This window comes from Numenius arquata, chromosome 1, assembly GCF_964106895.1.
Source record: "Numenius arquata chromosome 1, bNumArq3.hap1.1, whole genome shotgun sequence".
Taxonomy (NCBI): domain Eukaryota; kingdom Metazoa; phylum Chordata; class Aves; order Charadriiformes; family Scolopacidae; genus Numenius; species Numenius arquata.
The window spans coordinates 68,286,050-68,304,853 of record NC_133576.1 but is presented as its reverse complement, the minus strand read 5'-3'; the positions used below and the strand labels follow the sequence as shown (position 1 = coordinate 68,304,853).

Here is an 18,804-nt window from a genome sequence, read left to right as displayed (position 1 = left end):
CTTGGCTATTCAGTGCTTTTGAAGCAAGAAGGGATGTCAAGACAAAGCTTGAAGTGTGAACTGTACAAGGAAAAAGAGTTATATTAGTTTCCTTTTTCTTTTCTATCTTACTATTCCTTATTTGGATCACTACTATTCCTGATATAGATCACTTTAATTTTATAGGACAATTCTCTTCTATGGAGAATTGATAATGTAAAGCCTTTTAGCCCTAAGCCTTGCCTACAGGTCTCCCTGTTAAAGTACAATCAGGACTAGTAGAAGCTTCTTAGAATTGAGAGAGGATGGGAAATAAATGATGTAATGACTCAGCCTTCTAAATTTCTGGGACTTCATAGTAATCTAGGTCCATGTTCTGCTGGTAACTTTGTCATTTACAGTACTCTGGAAACCTGCTAGCTTTGAGAACAGAGCAAGGCTTGAAGTGCAGTGTCAAAGAGGTCTAGCCTTGGAAGACTTACCTAGTGCATGAAAATGTGGACTGAGAAATTTTACAAGAAGCGCTAGCTTGTGTTTCTGTAGATATTATTAACGGATCTTAAGTATTTCTAATGTTCTGATAAAGATCACCAATTAAAACATTTTGGTAGCTTTCACAGTTTCCAAAATGCAGGTTATATCCAAAGACATTTCATAACATCTTTCTTGTAGTTTTTTGAAAACCAGTCTGAAATACAGGCTGCAGCCTTTCCTTTTGATCCCAAAAGTTCAGGAATGCATCTACAAGTTATCATGAATGTTCTCAAAGTACATACCTCATATTAAATGAATTCTTAATTATAAAATCTCTGGGGTTACCAAAAACTATCAAATCCTTGAAGTATTCTTATAAAAAGCTGTCTTCAAAGATGGGTGTATGACAACTATTGGTGCTTTTTGTGTTAGATATTTTTTATCACCTTACTTCTGGTGAACTACAAGCATGCTCTATCTTACGCTCTGTTAGTGAAGCAGAAAGAAACTATGTGCATGAAACTAGATGAAACTACAAAACTAAATTGAAATGGCAATGCTGGAATTTTTTCCAGGTAAGGAACCATGAGAGGAGAGGTTGACTTCTGTTATAATAAGCAGTACCATACTTTCCAAAATGCCCTCCAAATCCCTTGCTTATATACACTTTTCTCATGCAGATTTCAGATTTGGAAAAAGCTAAAATTTGCATCTACAGTATAGTAATTCATCATTCTATCTAAGGTAAAAATTCAAGCTCTTTTTGGAGGTTTTTCCATTGGAACTTGTAAACATAGTTTCGGACTGTTTTAAAACACGTTTGGTCTCCAAACGGTGAGTTCACTAATGCTTTTATGTAGTCCATTAAGCCTAAGAAAGATTATTCAGTTGTTATGGGAGACTGGAAATGCAAATAAAAGTCATGGAAATAGTCTGCATTATGAGAGAAGTGTTCGAAAATTAGTTTGAAGACAGGCCATTCTTTTGTCTGTATCTTCTAAAGTGAGCAGTAGGAAAATGCCTCAACCTCTTGTAGACAATATAAAATCCATTGATGTGGAAAGCAGCAAAGGCAGAAAATTGAATATGTCATAGATTGTAACAGAGTGAAGTTCAAACAGCCTGTTTGGATAATAGACTGCCATAAATATGTCTATGACATGGAAAGCATGCCAGCTGAAATTATAGAGGATTTTCTTAGTCTGAGAAATGCCTATTCCAAAGATTTTTTCTGGTCTAATGCTTTCTATTCCAGGAAGACTTAGATGGTGAATTCAAAATAATTTGCAATTATTGCATCACAACTTTGATGTAGAATATTTAGCATGGGAAATTCAGACAGATGCTTTCTTTTTTTACACCTTACTCCTGTCCTTTCTATCATTCTGACCTTTTTTCTGTCCTTATTTGTAAACACTTTTCTCTCCTTTATTTTTATTCCATCCCCTTTCTTTTCTGGATTATTTTATTTAAATGCTTTGAAAAGGTGAATTGGGGAAGGGTCCTTGTACGGATGAACTAGAGCTTTACCTCTTACTCTAAATGCCAACATTCAGAACTTGAACTCTTAAGTTCATTTTAGTTTAAATTATTCATGTTTTCTCTATATATGAACAATTATTCTCTTCCAAAATCAAATTGATACTGTCACTGACTTCATCAGCAATCTCTGCTTTCACAAATGAGCCTCCCTGTAGTGATGGGAATGAAAATAGGAACATTGCTACATATAAAATATGTAATAAATGTGAGATGGCAAATAGTGCACTCTTTTAATTGGCTGTATTTGGTATTTTCAGCCACAGTGAATTTCTTACCTAGTTTGCTCCAGAGACTCAGATGGGGTAACAACAATTAAATGTCACATGCAGCCTCTCAAAAGATATATTTGTGTTTTGTAATGGTAAAGGTTGCTGAAAGTAAATAACACTGCAATCATGTCTAAATCATGTCTCTATGTCAAAAGTGACAGCTATTACATTTGCTGATGGGTCTTTTAAGCAATGCTGTTCTTTAATTTAAACTTAATTTGCCTCTTTACTACAAAAATTGATTTAATGTAACACAGATTTCTATGCTAAGATTCATTAGATTTCTAGCTTAATTGTGTCTGGACAAAGAGCAGGACCTGACTGCAGATTGTCTCTCTTGTAGATGCAGTGATACATCATCTTCATAAACTTCTTGCATTAGCTTGTCCCTCTTTCACTGACACACTCCTTGGACAATTCCCATACAGGGAATTAACTGTGTGTTAAAGTACAGCAATGACCATTTTTTTCATTTTTTTTTTTTTTAATTTTCTTGCCAGAGCAGTTTTAAATTTCTCTTCATATTGTTATAAAACAGAGCAGTTGAATTTAGGGTGCTTTTTTTTGTTTGTTTTTGGATTTATTAGATGGAAGATTCATTTATTCCCTAGTTTATTAACATACATTACTACATAGATAATATAATGTTGTGGTAAGCAAAAATGAGATTGGATCTCTAAACACTGCTAGAGGATTAAAGATTGATTGCTTTTTAAAGAATAGTTGCCAGATTACTGTATTTGTAGTTAGGCAGATGTACCTACCACATCCCCCCCCCCCCCAAAATGCGTGTGCACACACATATGAGTTATGGAAGAAGATGACTTTTAACCCCTGTAGATGAAATCTTTGTGCAGACTAATGAAAATTATCAGAAACTCTGGGAATGAGATTCAGTGAGTTAAAAATAAGTCAAGAAACAAAACTTGTGACATTATACCTGAATTTAATTGAGATTGTGCACATGGTTTGGAACTGTTTTTGCAGATAAAATACTGGGCAGAAGGCCTGGGGAGGGTTTGCCTGAGGTAGCTCAAGGTAGCCCATCCACTACCGAAAAGTGATGCCCCTTGGATCATGCAGGGCTCTGTGGAAGACCTCCCTGCATGGGAAGGCCATCATGCACTTGAAATGATGCCCTTTGACCGGTGTTGCATCGCAGGGGGTCTGCACGCCTGCCCTGAGTCACGAGGAGCCACCAAGTTACAGCTGTGGCTAACATGACCTTTCTCACATAATGTGGCAGAACAGGCTCTTTGGTTTAGGCTGTGACAAATTAAAGGTGTTACTGAAGTGAATAGCAATTCATTTTACTTTGACTTCCAGCCTGCCATCAGCTAATAATGGCTTTGTCACTAATGATTTGGTGGGAATGATTTCTTTTTACATAACACCTGTCATCCAGAAGCATCCCAAAGTGCTCTATAGCCTAATTTACTGATTACTCAGAAATTACTTCTTTCACTAGTAAAATGCAGCTTTGGATGAAAGGTGGCAACTGTGTGCTACAGCTCAAAATCTACTTGCCAAAGACAGATGGGAAATGAAAGTGGTACTTAGCAGGGGCCAGGGACAACCATCTAGTCCTGGTAAATGAGAGTTTAGCTTCAGCTAATATGCTTGTAATCTGCATTGTACAAACTTCTAAATGAGGAGGGAGACCTTAGAAGGGGTTTGTGGAGAGACAGGGCAAAGATAAGGGAAGATAAGGTTCTGCATGCAGGAGTATCTGGGTTGCAGAATGGGAAACCAGGTCAGGAAGTCTGCTTTCTGAGAGAGCCCATATCCTAGCAAGTAAAGTTATGGGTTTTTCTCATGGAGAAGTTCTCATACTGCAGTGTCATATAGATTCTTGCTCATTTAACTTAAAATTATTTTTAACTTACAAGTTTTCTAATTGGAGTATTCAAAGGTGAGAGTTATACAGTGTCTGTTAAAGAAAGACAATATAAATACTTAAATTTACAGATTTATTCTTAACAAAAAAAAAGTGTGGTGATTTAGATTTCTGTTCATCATACTATAAGATTTTGATGTCAGCGGGGAATGATGGAAACAAGAAAATCCTCTACACAATTGTGAAAAGTTTATAGTTTCTTTATGGCCTGGGTTTGAAAGGGGAAGGGACTACACACTGCAAGTTTCTTCTTGACCAGTTTGTTGTAAAGGCCTTCCGCACAGAGAGAAATATGATCTCATGTAGAATATAAGAAGATCCATGTATGAGAAGATTAATTAAAAGATGTTTTAACACTGTTTTACAGATAAAGACAGGACATAAGAGAGGAGGATACAGAAGACAGTGTTAAAGGTCCTGTGATTGCATCTCCAATATTTTAAGCCTGGAATTTTATTATTTGTTGTGTTGATATACATTTCAACAAATAGTTGCTCTAGTGATAACAGAAGATGTTTCAAAGCCAGCAACTTACCAGATCTTAGTGTAATAGTAATGGTTGGTTGGTTGGTTTTTAATTTCAATGCTCAGTTTTATTTCTGGCCTTTTTTTTGAGAAAAATATTCCAAGTTTTTTTATATACTGTCTCTTGATGGATGAAGAGCCTAGATGTTTCTATTCAGATGTAGTCAGAAAATCATAGGATGGTTGAAGCTGTAAGGAACCTCTTGAGATCATCTAGTCCCACTTCCTGCACAGGGCAGGGTCAGCTAGAGTAGGTTGCCCAGGACCATGTCCAGTTGTTTTTTTAATATGCCACAGAGGGGACTCCACAAGCTTTCTTGGCAACCTGTTCCGGTGTTTGACATGTAATGCAGTAAAAATGTATTTTCTTGTGTTCAGATGGAATTTCAATAGTATCCTCCATCACAACGTGAACAAACATTCTTTAAGTATAATATTCCTTTGAAAAATGGAAATAATTACTTCTGTTCTAGACAAGGTCAGGTGAATTCAAAGGAATTTTTTTTATCCTTTTTACTCAAACCTGAATGACTTTTTTGTATGAAATCGAAAAATTTGTTTTAGGAAATAAGAATAAAAACTCCACGGGAAGTATTTTAGACAGGATTTCAGTTCTTCAAGAATTCAACTCAAATAAGAGTAACTTAAAACACTATAGGATAAGAATGAATTCTAGTGTTTTGGGGAAATAATTCACTATGCAGGAGGATAATAAAAGAGACTTTGCAACAGTGTTCAGATGTGGAGTCTTCTCTGAGAAACTAACAGCAACACTGATAAAATCATAATTGTTCCAATACTGGCTATGCATATCATGTAAGAAGGGTGTTTGGAAGCCTGCTGAACTACTTAGAGAAGTACCAGGAACCAAATAAGATGTTTTTTCTATGATATAGTCGGCCAGGAATGCAAAGCTTTTAAAAGCAATCTGCTTGTTTAGTTGCCTGAAATACATTTTGTGTATTTGTGTTAACTGCGGTTATCAAGTCTGTAAATACTGGTTTGTGTGAATTTTATTTTTTGACTCATGCAGTGGTAGAAGACTGTTTGAATTATTGTGTCTCGTTGGAGCACCAGTTTTGGCACCAGTGAATATACCAGTGAAAGTAATCTTCAATGAGACCTTGATTTTTACCTTGTGACCAAGTGAAAGAGTGCATTAAAAGGTGTGTGGTAGGAAATCACGTGTAACATTGGGTGATGGACAAGAGAACATAAGAGACAATTTCATCATAAATCTATTCAATGTCAGTGTCAAGGGAAAGACCACGGCTGACAATCCTACATCTGAATGAACTCAGAGTGTCAGAGTGATTCCACTCCTTTTATGTGTCCTTGGACAGCAGTCTTTCAAACTTAATTACCTGCAGTTAGGCTGATTAAGACAGATACAGAAAACAAGTAGCATGGTGGTTTGGAGGCTTTGAAGCTTGTAACTATTATCCTTGAATGCTTTTTTTTTTATTATATTTTTCCTACCTCCATCAGTCCCATAAACAGTTGATAGAACTCCCCGAACAAGACATTTACACAAGGCCCCAGAATGGTTTGTTTATTTATTTATTTATTTAGTGTTTACCTACCTTTTCAAATTACGAAATGGAAGATAGATTTACTTAAAGAAAAACCCAAACCCCCACACCATCTGGACGGAATCAGGAATTTGTCAGTTTTGCCCTTCTAGAAAATTGTTTTATATTTTGCTTTTAAAACCTGTTCAAAGAGTAACTGACCTTTATAGAGAAACCAATTATGTTTAGAAACCTGGGCCAATATTTGGATGCTCTAATAGTTCCTATTGTTAAAAAATATTTTGGAAATATTGATCCTTTTGTAATGCACTGCCAACTGTGGGAGCTGGAAGGCTTCATACTGACTTATAACAGATGAAGTTGCACAGAATTATGCATTATGCTGATTTTCATTATCATATTTTATGTGGGTGTTTTTTCCCCATCAAGAAGCCCAAGTAAATAAAACCCAAAACAAGATAGTTTTGCACACAAAATATGCAGAGCTTTGGAGTGGACTTTTTATATTTATAAGCAAGTAAAAGTTCCTTCTGAACTGTTATGTAATATAAAAGCCTCCTGACTTAGAAAGCAAACTGAATTACGCTTTTGTAATGTATTTTTCAGTTACATTTAAAAACTGGTTCCTTTTCCAAATGATGCAATAACGAATATCAAGCTGCATCGTCTAGAACATGAATTTTAATAGCTCTGCAAAGTTTTGATGTTAGAGATTCAGATCACGCTTTGCTTTGAACGTGGATTGTTTTTACCTAGTCTTGAAGGATGTTGTTACTCTTATGGGGACTTTTAACAGATGATTTTTCAAAACAACAATTTAGAAGAATGCTTTGTGGTATCAGCAGTGATGGTACTTAAAGGCTTGTATTATTTATTCTCCCTGTTAAAATTTACTTAATGAGACTCCAAGCCAGCATAAGATATATGTGGTGTGAAAAAAAATAGGAGAGTTCCCCAACTAAACCTGTAGCTCTAAAACAATAAGTACAAACTTCTTTCACTCAGTCTTCACCAAGGCTCTAGAATCTATATAGGACAGTTCTGGAGAGAAATATTCCCAGTATTCATCATCAGGGTCTTTTTTACAGGAATACATTTCCAAATACAGTGAGAGAATTCAGTGGGAGGAGGGACAGTAACTGCTATTGGAAGCACCTAGAGAAGGTACCCTGCTAGTTTTGTCTTTGAAGGAGTACTTTACTTCACCCACTTCCCCCACTGTCCACCCTTTAGCATAAGAGTAGGGACCTAAATGAAGAAGCCAGCTTTGGAAATAAAACTTGTTTAAAATGAGCTATGAATGGAAATAAAAACATATCGTATAGAATTTGCAGTGTGTATTGGTTCTCAGACTGTTTCCTTCACGATGCCATTGTCAGACCTTTAGAAATGGCTAACATCTGTCGCATATTTATTCTCTTCCTTATACCCCGAGGGAAGAAGTGTGTGCAGTGAAATATTTTGTTTGTTGTATTTTATTAAATTTATCCTGCATACATTTACTCTAAGTTTGTTGTATGAAGCAGGGTCAAAGAAGTGGTTTTTGAACTTGAAAGCTCAAATTGTTACTGCTTTTAGACCTTTGAAAGATCTCTCCATGGATTTTGACCATCCCTGGAGAAAGCTCTTCTTTGTCAAGGACAAACCTTTACCCACAGAGTAGACAGTTCAATTGAACATTTAAGCTAAGAACTACCTGTTTGTATTAAATATTGTAATATTCAGTGAAATGACTGATAATAGCACAAATGCTCTAGCCAAGAGAATTAAAAAGAAAAGACAGCATCGCATGATAACTCCAATAAGGTTTGCATAAATGTGACTCCTAATGTAACTAAACTCCAAATTATTCTAAAAATAAGCAGAGGAAGGAGGAAAAAAGATCCTAATGTTGGAAAAGCAGTCCTAAAAACATAATCAGCAAAATATTCCATTCAGTGCTGTATAAACCTAGTGTTTTTCAAAAAGTTGCATTTTTGAACAGTATTTGATATTTAAAAGAAACATTTGTGTATCTCATTGAAAAATTTTCAGTGCACAAATACCTAAGTAAAGTTATAAACACTACTTTTAAATACCTGATTTCAAAGAGAAAGGAGATAAAAACAAATAAATCATTGTAATGAGATTAAAAGGCAAAACCCCTGGGAAGGCTGTTGATAATGCATGATAGAACAAAGAGCAAGATTTTCCTTAAAAGATTAGTATAGGCTGTAATTCCGGTGAAACTGAAAAATCTTGCTGCTGAAAAACTAATGGGCGAAATTCTATAAGAGATATTATAACTCCTAACAAAGCAGCTAAGAGGACAGAAGCAGAGTAACATTTCCGTTTCTCCAGGCTTCATTAAATGAGCATTAAAACCCTCTTAGCACAGTCTGGCAGGAATAAAAAATGGTTGCTGTTCAAATAAGTGAAATCACATCCTCATAAACCCTTACGGTGACACAAAGTATGAAACAAAATGGAAGTTTTCTGGTTCTTTTCATGACAACTCATGATTTGTACAGCAATGATGGTGGTTTGGAAGGTATGGAGTAGAGAGAGATTTTCCTTTCAAATGAATATGAAGTAGGACCTATGCCTAGGGGAAGGAAGAAAGCTGGCCAGTGAACCACAGTAATTGTGTTGCTGAGTCTCTCACTGAAGTTTCAACTGAGCCTCGATCAACAAGATATTAAAAAGCAATGTAAACCAGAGAGGTTCATACCCAGACTGGTCTTGTGAAAATCTCAGTCTCAGTTTATGGTTTTAAATAAAAGAAGGGTAGCAGGGGAGAGAAAAGAAAGGATTCAAGAAGCTCCAAAGTCCCCTCCAAGAATTTCCTTTTTCTATTCACACTGAATACCTCCATTGCTATTATGCTGGTGGAAAAAAATGACAGACGAGAGAGATTTATGAAGCAAAGTAATTTGTCCTGCCCCAGAAAAACCTCTTGCTGTGGTAAGTACTTACCCAAATTCAACAGAAGCTTTTCCACTGATTCTAATGCTCTTTGCCTGGGGCATAAAAAGCACAGGGACTGGGCTAATAGACTTCTTGCACCTTGTTTGTCAACTGGAAACAATGATATTCTGTTCTTAATGATGTTCAAAGACTACATTATCATATTCAAACATCTAAGTCATGCAGTCATGAGAATGATTTTTTGAATACAGCTTTGATTTTACTTTATGATCTCAAGCTTTCAGTCATCCTCAGTCAATGAGCCTGAAGATGTGTTTGGAACATCAGACCGCATTAAGTAGGTGCTCCTGTGACATTGAAGTCTTGAGTGCTGAGCAACACACTGCTTGCTGACATTGTTAAGAGGCACGTTAGCTGAGAGCAGGCATATGTGGACTGAAATGGAGCAGAGGACAAGGTGATACCTTTGGTAAATATTTGATGAGGATGCAGGACTATTTCCATGAGATTACTGGCTGCTTGATCCTTTATCTGTGTAGTAACATTATCACAATACTATTAGTTTTGCTGGGATTTGATTGGTATGGTTTGACCTTGCTTTACCAGAATCTCCCATTTCAGTTGGATGCAGCCAACATTGCATGCCATTTGCATGTGAGGCAATCCCTTTGCAGCCAATGGGGGAAAACAGGCACTTCTAGAAGATGAAGCATTTTGCAGTCTCCAGTTTTTCTGTCAATCCAGAGACTCAGTCATGATCTTATGTTTTTTTAAGTACATGAGTTCTTCCCTTGGTGCTAGCGTCAATGCACTACTACAGTCATATTTGAAGCTTGCCACCTATCTGGTTACGTTAATTAGTCCTTTTCCTGCCAGTACCCAATCTGTTTAATTTCTTACTTCTATTTTTCTGCTTGCATTAAGAAGCACTTCAAAGAAGCTCTTTCTTTGCTTTCAAAGGATTCTTTTGAACCTATATAAAGGGTAAGCTTTTAAGTTGTAGATTTTGCACATAAAAACACATTTATAGAGTGCCTAATCTTTATCTTTGCACCCTTCATACTACTTATCTATCATTGTTGTGTCATGCACAAATAGGCTGCCTTGGATGTGATGTTGTCTCGAGTTATTAACCTCTGCCATTGAATCTCTCTCAGTTTTTCAGTTGATTGTTGCATAGCATAATACATAGAAAACTGTGTGTAAAATATATTTATTGCCATAGGAAAATAGCTGTACTTATCTTTCAAAACTTAGTTGGCTTATATTTGGAAAGGAAAGCCCTAAAGATTATTTTTGCCAGAGCTCTCTTTACAGATCTCATTTTTCTATTAGAAACATTAGAAACTTGTAATAATAAATTATAACATCAATTCTTATACTGTTCCCATCAATGAGGAATCTGTACGTAGGATTTTAATGCAGATGAACCCATACCGATGTGATTTTTGATATATCATTGAAATGGGTCATCATTTCAAAGCGGAAGTCGTCAAAGCAATGAGACAACTTAATAAATAGTGAAGAATTGGTTAATTCTATCTGCCCCGCTCCAACACCTTTCAGCTATAGAAGGGCTTAAGAGATGTACCTCAATGTTTCTTAGTTTTCCTTTTTTAATATGGGAAAGAAACACAAGGAAGCAAAATCAACTTACTTGCTGTGAGGTTGATGTGGACTGCCCATATTATATTTCACTTTAATGGTACATTCGGTTTCAGATCAGAGAAGAGCCAAGAGTACCAGATTCTTGACACAATAGTGCTCTCCTCTCTCCATTACATGGAATAAAAGAAGTGGCCAGTTACTGGAAGAGCTTTTCATCTTCTCTACTTGGTAAAGTTGCATAACTCTATATAACTCTAAAGAGCATTTGTAGGCAGTGTGGCCAGATCACCAAGCTCATCACTCTGATTCCTTCTCCAGGTGAATGTAGGGAGCTGGTGTGCTTGCCATAGCCAGAGATGCTGGAGAAGTGCAGTGCCCTGTTCTGTATCAGATTTGAGAAAATACAGGGGCTTAATGTTGGTCAATGTTAAGATGATAAAGAACTCTATAACTAAGGATGGATCATATGCCAGTAAGGCAATTTCCTGGCCATCTGAAGAAGGTAGGAAGTGCTACCCATCCGTGTTGCTCTGTGGGAGCTTACGGTCAGCTGGGAAGCCAGAAGCACCTCCCAGTTGCTGGCTTGACTGTCACTGTCTGATACACTAATTTAGGTCCTATTATTCCCCAGTTCAACAGTATATTGTATCTGAAATAATGGGAATACTGTGGAAGAAGGTATTGCTAGCTGATGTAGGGATGGTTACAGCAATATACTACTTCTATGCATGCTTCCTACTTGCTCTGCTCTTTTGAACTACACATATTCAAATTAAAGGTACTATTCAGTCCGAAACACTGCATAGCTTCTTTATTATCTGAGTTAGGTTTGCATTGTAGATATGTATAACAGTAAAAAAAATCCCAAATCTAATGGAAAATAGTATGCACCTACATCATGGTAGAATTCACATTGATTTAAATAATTGATAAACCATTACTTTATCACTTTGCAGTTAGTGGAAATCCAGTCTGTGATTTTTATTTTTACTTTTTTTTTCTATATTTATATCTCAGTTACAAGAATTGTAAAGGGGGGTGTGTGTAGTGGGGGGTAGAACTGAGAGAGACAGCTTACAAAAATCACAGAAACCCATTATTTTAAAAACGGTTTCTATCAATCAACTCTAGAAGACATTAAAGAGGAAAGAAGTGAAGTTAACTGGTTATCCTTCAAAACTATTGTAGTGGAATAAAAAATTAATGATAGGTGAGTACGATTTGCACATAAAGGTCTTTATAAATAGATCAGAGATACAGGAAGGAAAGGAAGGAAACTATGATAGCTCAATGGAAAAAACAATGTTTTTTTCCATTTTGCTTAGGAAGTGAAAACACAGTCCTGCCAAATTTATTTGTGACTTTTTACACACTTTGAAAGATATTTTAGCTCCCAAATAAGGCATTCAATTATTTTTGAATGATGCAGCAAGATGCAGACCAAGCAGAGTGAAACAATGAACAACAGGGAAGATGTGCTATGAACAAGGCTTGTGGCAGATAAAATAAGTGTAAATTTTACCGTGAACTCTAGGTACCAATTTATAACCCATCTGGCACCAAAGAGCTTCATTGTCTCTATGCTTTGATCTCTGCAGCAGCGCAGACTCCAAGTGGAAGGATTTCAGACAAACTAAGATGTTCTGCACAGAGCTCACTATGGGTATGGAGTCTTTTTATTATATTGTTATTTGCAAAGAAGGAATTTTAAAGTTGTGCTAAGTACAGTTTCTTTTAAAAGAGCTAGAGGAAAAAAAATCAACTTTTTAGGATGACATGGAACAAAATAATGAACACTCATTATGTTTATACTTATGCACACGTTGCTTAGGAATCAGGAAGAGGATGCATGTACAACTAGGACAAATTACACCCCACACTGTGGAACATGATTTTTCAAAGTGTGTTTTATTTTCTTGTTTTTCTCAATTAAATGTTGCCTAGCTGCATAACGCCAGAAACTGTATAGGAGATATGGGCAGAACTTGGCAGGTTTTGAGCCAGGGGAAGAGAGGTTGTAGAATTACTTTCATTGCAAACTTTTGTATACAGAATAAGAGGAAAACCCAGTGATGATGAATGTTCCTAGCCACAAAAATGGAAACTATTTCATGACAGTTAAGACAGTGGCTTTACAAACACTGCATAAAAGGCAGGTGGTCTCATAGTAGTTGTACTGAGAAATAAAAAGATTCAATCTTGAAAGAGCTTTTCATTTTTATTTTTTCTTCTAGCCACCCACGAGAGCAGTAATGAGATCTCCTGTGCTAGGTCTTTTGAAATTGTTTTTAGAAGCAGGTTGTAATTTAAAGAGAATAAAGCTGCCAAAATGTTCTGATGCTTTGGCTGCTGAATATTATCTGTTCCAGAGTCCCATGAAGTCTTTGGGCAGTCTTAAGGACTTCTGATGCTGTTCCTCTGTGCTCTTTTAGAAGTAGTGCTGTTGCCAAGTTATGAGCTGCGCAGAAATCCATAGTTCACGTCACATAAAGCCGCTGACAGGTCTGGAGATGAATGAGTGACTTAACAGCCTGAGTCTGTAAAGATTTGTACATGCTCTTAAACCTTGAGCCACAGTGAGAGTGCTGCCAATGACTGAGCTGCCTTTTATTTGAAGTTGTGCATTATGTCATATTGGATCCTAACATAGTCAAGAGATTAACCCATTCTTGTTTTGCAGTGTTGAATTGCTCTTGATGTCAAAGAAGGTGTGAGGAAGTGGGCTGAATTTTTCCGTTCTTTTTGCTGAAAATAAGTGGTCCAGCAGGTTGGGCTGGTAGCTGAGTGTTAATGTCCACAATCAGAACCTTCCCAGTAGATTTTGCCTGAGCACTTTTGAATTACCTTGTGGCTACCTGATAGGAGAATGTTTGGTTTACTTTTCATGACTTTTTGTTTGGTTATTTTTCATTTTCTGGAGGCCGTTCAGTGCAGGTCATGTCTGCATGTTTGCAAGGAAGACACTAATTATTTAGGAAATTGTAAAAAGCAAAAGAAAGGGATCAGGTTGCACCGTAATATTAACAAACTGCATGGCTTTCAACAGGCACTCAGGGAGGGGGCATTTGCTAATGTCAGGATAATTTTTAAGATAGCATGGAATTTCACAATTGACAATTTGAGGTAAAACAGTGAATGCATACACCTAGTTCAGAAAACAAAACTACAATGACCTAACGAGGATTCAGAGCCTCTTCACAAAAGCAGTTGTGGCAGGATTTGTCAGCTCTGGAAAGAAACCGAATCAAAAATGACTGCTTGAGTATTTTGGCAAAGAGGAGAAACTGTTGAAAACAAGTCTATATTCTGAAAATGTTAAAAAGCTTTCCAGTTGCCAGGAATGATAATTAAATTAAGCAATGAAGGAGTATTTTCTGCCTTTAGTTACCCCGTTCAGAGTTAATTGTGAGTGGACTGTCTAGTTTTGTGATATGATCCTGACTACAGTGTTGAGTAAGGACAGCTGGAAAAAAGCCACCTTTTCATCTTGACATCAGTTTTTCTAGCTAATATTTCCTTCCCTGTTTTTTATAGAAATGGGCTGTGTGTTTCAATTTGGCTATCTATTTTGCTAGCGGCAGCTTTTTATGAATATAATACAATGTCAGGCATTTCACACTGAATGTGCTTTGCATATGCTATGCCCTTGAATTTGGGCTCCCATCCTTCCCCTAAGAAGTGGAAGAAAAACTCCACACAACCCACCTCTTGTTCTGAAAAACTCTTTTCAGGAAACTTGAAAGGCTTTTAATTCTGCATGGGCTCTTTTCTCCCCCCTTTCTTTTATTTCTTCTTTCATAGCCATCAATGCTACAGTGCTCCAATAAGTATTTCTAAAAATAAAATCTGCAAATTACAGGCCTCGGTTTACCACAGTGTTGCAAACTGTCATTAACAAACAGTCTTCAAAAGCCACTGGCTCTGCAAGCCATGAGGTAGCTTAAGTCCATAGAACTGTATTGTTCTCTTCCAGCCCTCCCAGTCACTGTATATTTTAACTAGTTTTTTGTTTGTTTTTTTTTTTCTAAATACTTACTTGTTGCTTGAAGGTGCTGTATTTTTGTCAGCAATAAATTGATGTCCTGTCTATCACTCCCATCCTTTTCTAAAGAATATATGACTTAGAGGATGAATAATCCTCAGGACATGCTCTTATTACAACTTCAGTGAAGTTTTGGCATCTTGTGCCTACTGAGACTTAGTGCTCAGGTTCACACACAGAGTAACATAGCAGTGGTGTGTTCCTCCCCTGCCCTATACCGTGAAATCCAGTATGGAGTGATGCATAGCTGGGAAAGAGATCAGAAATGTGCTTTTCTGTGTGCCCTCCTTTTCCCCACCCTGTATGTGATTCTCATGCAAATTATGTGTAGGCTACTTTTCAAGGCTTTTCTATAAAGTTGGCTGACTTAACTAATTCTATTTATTGAAATAAAGGTTTGAGTATACTTGAAAATGTGGTGTTGGTTACTCCCAGCTAAAAATTACTTTGCCAAATTGCTCTTCAGCTAGGGGTTAAGATCACCTGGTCCTCTTCGGCAGGCAACCTGGTGAACTAGTCAAGTGCTGGGACCATGATTGGAAGAGTTTCAGAGAAGCCATAGGAGCCATCTATAGGAGCCCTTTGAATTCAAGAACATTTCCAAGATTTAAACACCTTTGTCTATACCCTATTTTATATACAGCTCACACGGACCTAGGGATCTTGTTGCTTTCACATCCCATCTACTACCACCTGCCAAGGACTATCAGAGCCTTTTTTAAAAGGGACCTGAGGGCTGATGTTTAAACATTGCGACGTTGATTGTACTGACCAGCAAAATTGGACATGATATTGAAATGCCTGCCTTGAGGACTTATTCTCTACTTGCAATAAGTCCTGTGCTTTGCGTACCTAACCCCTCTCTCATTTGTATGTCGTCTTTTTGAACTTCATTTTCTTCTTTGTCAAATTTTGCACTTCTGCAGCTGTAGTCATTTTCCTGGAGGTGTCCCTGACCTGAACCGAGGAAAACACAAAGAGAGGACTAGATAGCATTTAATATTAACTGAACTGTGAAGAAATGAAGATTTAATATGGGACTTAGATACCTAAGCTGAAAACGTGGATCCCTGAAGTATCTATTCAGTTGCTGCAAATTCCATGTGTCAGCATGGGAGGATGAGAGTCTGTGTGTATGCTTTGTTTTTTTTTTCAAATAACCATCTGTTTTATCAAAAATATATGGCCTTCCAGAGTTTAAGAGCCAGTCCACCTTCCCAAGTCATTGCCCAACTGCTAAGCTAGAGCACTGTCCTTCCCTGGAAGAGTGCAACGTGTATAGTGCGTACAAGCTCCAGTAGCATCAATTACTGATGTACATTGTTGTCCAGGTTTTTCCTCCTCAGACTCGGTTCAAACTGTCCAAGGAAGAGGAGGGAATTAATCTCAAGTCTCTTGTATAAAGCCATAGCTTTAACCACTGATGTATAGAGTAAGTTTTATAGACGATTTCCATTTCATTTTCTACCATATTTGGGAAGAAAGGCCATGACCCTTAGAGCTGTCTTACTAGCTCTTTTGTTAGTTTGTTTTCTAAATGAAGGGCTTTTAAAATGTTTATTTTCAGAAGGAACTTTGAAGCTGTGGGTCCTGAATAGATGTGCGTGTGTCATTATAATGACATGAAACACTTTTGATAAGAGCATGGTTTACAAACTAGTTCCTGTTCTAACCTTTTCTATAGGTAATGCTTAGTCAGCTGGTAAGACTTGTCCTGTGTTATAGGTAACGTGGGTGTCTAATGCAAGGCAATTCAATCCACTATCTGGCCAGGTTGCTTCAACATTCGGAATTTTGATGCCAAAGTCCCTTTGTAGATCTAGGCCTTATTCTTAATTGGTCAGAGACTGTAGAAAATAAAATGCAAATAAGAATCGATTTGAAAAAGCAAACTAAAATTTATTCTTTTTTTAAACTAACTTTTGTTGAATCACAAAATTATTTAATGAGGAGCTCTTATTCATTGGATTATTTTGAATTCTTACTAGTAAGAAAAATGAGGACTGGATGGTGAAATGTTGTAATATACCTAACATTAGACAAACTATTTCCCTTGAGAGCTTTCCAAGTAGCCTTATTCCAAGAGGATGCTGAGAAATATGTCTATGTACTTTATCAATGTGTTATTTTACAATCCCTAGAATATATTTCTTTAGAAATACCACCTAGTGATGAAAACTGCAGGGAAGAAGCATTCGCTGACATTGCTTCTTGTATTGTGTGAGTATTTTTTGTTGTAATACACAAAAAAATACTTGGCTTTTCTTTGGAGTGCCCACATTAGTAGTCAGTGGGAGTACTAGCTATGTAATGCTTAATCAAGTTTCAGAATTTGACTTAAGAACACACAGGGTTTTTTTAATTAGACTTTTTATTAATATTATATTCTGATTGTAATGTTTTTGCTTGTTTGTGTAGAGGTAGATCCATATCTACCTGCACACATGTACACTTCTGTATAGATAATAAGTAGCCACATAGGGTTGTACCGAAATAATAAAACTGATGCAGGTAGAACAATTGTGTTCTCTTGAAGGTAATGATTATGTGATTCAATTAGCTATGTTTCAGTTGGTGAACATCTAGAGCAAACAGATGCTTCTTAATTCTGTGATTTGAACACCGAAATGTTTTAAGTTATAATGGGTATTATAGTACAGGATGCCATTTAGTTTGAATTAGCATCTTTTAACATAATATTTTTATTCCAGTGAAACAATAAATTGAATACTTACTTCTCTTTAGTATGAATGATTCTTGGCAGATTGTAGGCAAATTGACAGTATGAAATAATTAGTAAACTTCAAAGACTACACTGCAATAGGAAAGATGACTTGAGCACATTTCTGATTAGACTAAAAAGATACCTGAATGTTGATGACTGATTTTACATTAATTTGAGAATGAGAACCAAGTAATTTGATCTATCTAATATATTAAAAATCACTTAGCCTTAAAAATGAAAATTTAAAATTCACTCACTACAATAAGTTCAATATGGTAGTTGGAAAAATTAGAAATGATGATGCTTCAGATTTGAGTAGTTTAGAGTAGAAAATGCAATTTACTGAGCCTGAAAAATTGTGCTCAAGATATTTTGCATTTAGGAAGGCATCACCAAATTCACAACAAGTATTCGTTAAATTCTATCTGAATTATCTCTTTTTCAGCTCTGGGTATTAATCATCTATATAAAGACAAACAAGAAAGAAGTGCCTAAAACTCATGTGGGGAGATGTTGTAGCACAATACCTGAAATTACCTGTGGCTTAATGAAAAATAAGTGCAGCATATGTGACTTTAAAATTTTTATTTTCAGAATGTTTCCCTTTATGATTTGTGCATGAAATTCTTGAAGGCTTGGAATGAAGTGTTAAGATTTTTCTTGAGTGAGAGAAAAGGCTTGTAAGCACAGAACATTTTTCTACTCTCCCATGTGTGGGGCTGTTGAAGCACAGCTGGAGCTGCAGCATTGCAGATAGCTAGATCAGAGAAGTTGTGCATAAACACAGAAGAGGAAGAAAACCCAAGTTCTTGAGGTTTTGCTGGACTTCAGTAAGTACAGCACCTTCTTTTCACTATCCACTTGAGGAAAGCTGTAGACTCCCCATTAGTGATCCATGGTGCGATGCACAGCTTGTGCTAGCAAGTCACAGTAGCTGTGTTGGTAGTGGACATCCTCACCATCCCTCATCACCCCTATTGTGACTGGAATTCTGAGGGCAGCTGAACATTTCTCTTATTCCTCCCCCCAGCTGTCCTAGCCTTAAAAATAAATAAATTAAAAAAGTAACCAAAACAGTATGAGGCCTCTGTAAGACTCCAAACATCAGTCCTGGTCTACTTTCTGAGAGTTATAAAGGCATTCATTTCACTCCAGCACAGAAGGTCTCCTTTCAGCAGGGCCTTCAGAAGCATATAGAAATTGGTTTCTGGCTGCTTAACCATTCCTGGTCCTGCCAATCATAGCATCCAAAGAAGCACGGACTTCAGCAGGGCTTCCTGACAAGGTTAGACACCTACAGGCAG

The 18,804-nt window shown here is 36.7% G+C and overlaps 1 protein-coding gene across 1 annotated transcript in view; it reads left to right on the top strand.

The window, feature by feature from the left end:
• The window catches only part of GABRG3 (gamma-aminobutyric acid type A receptor subunit gamma3), a 327,567-nt gene that overhangs the window by 88,465 nt on the left and 220,298 nt on the right, over positions 1-18,804 (top strand). The window lies entirely within an intron of this gene.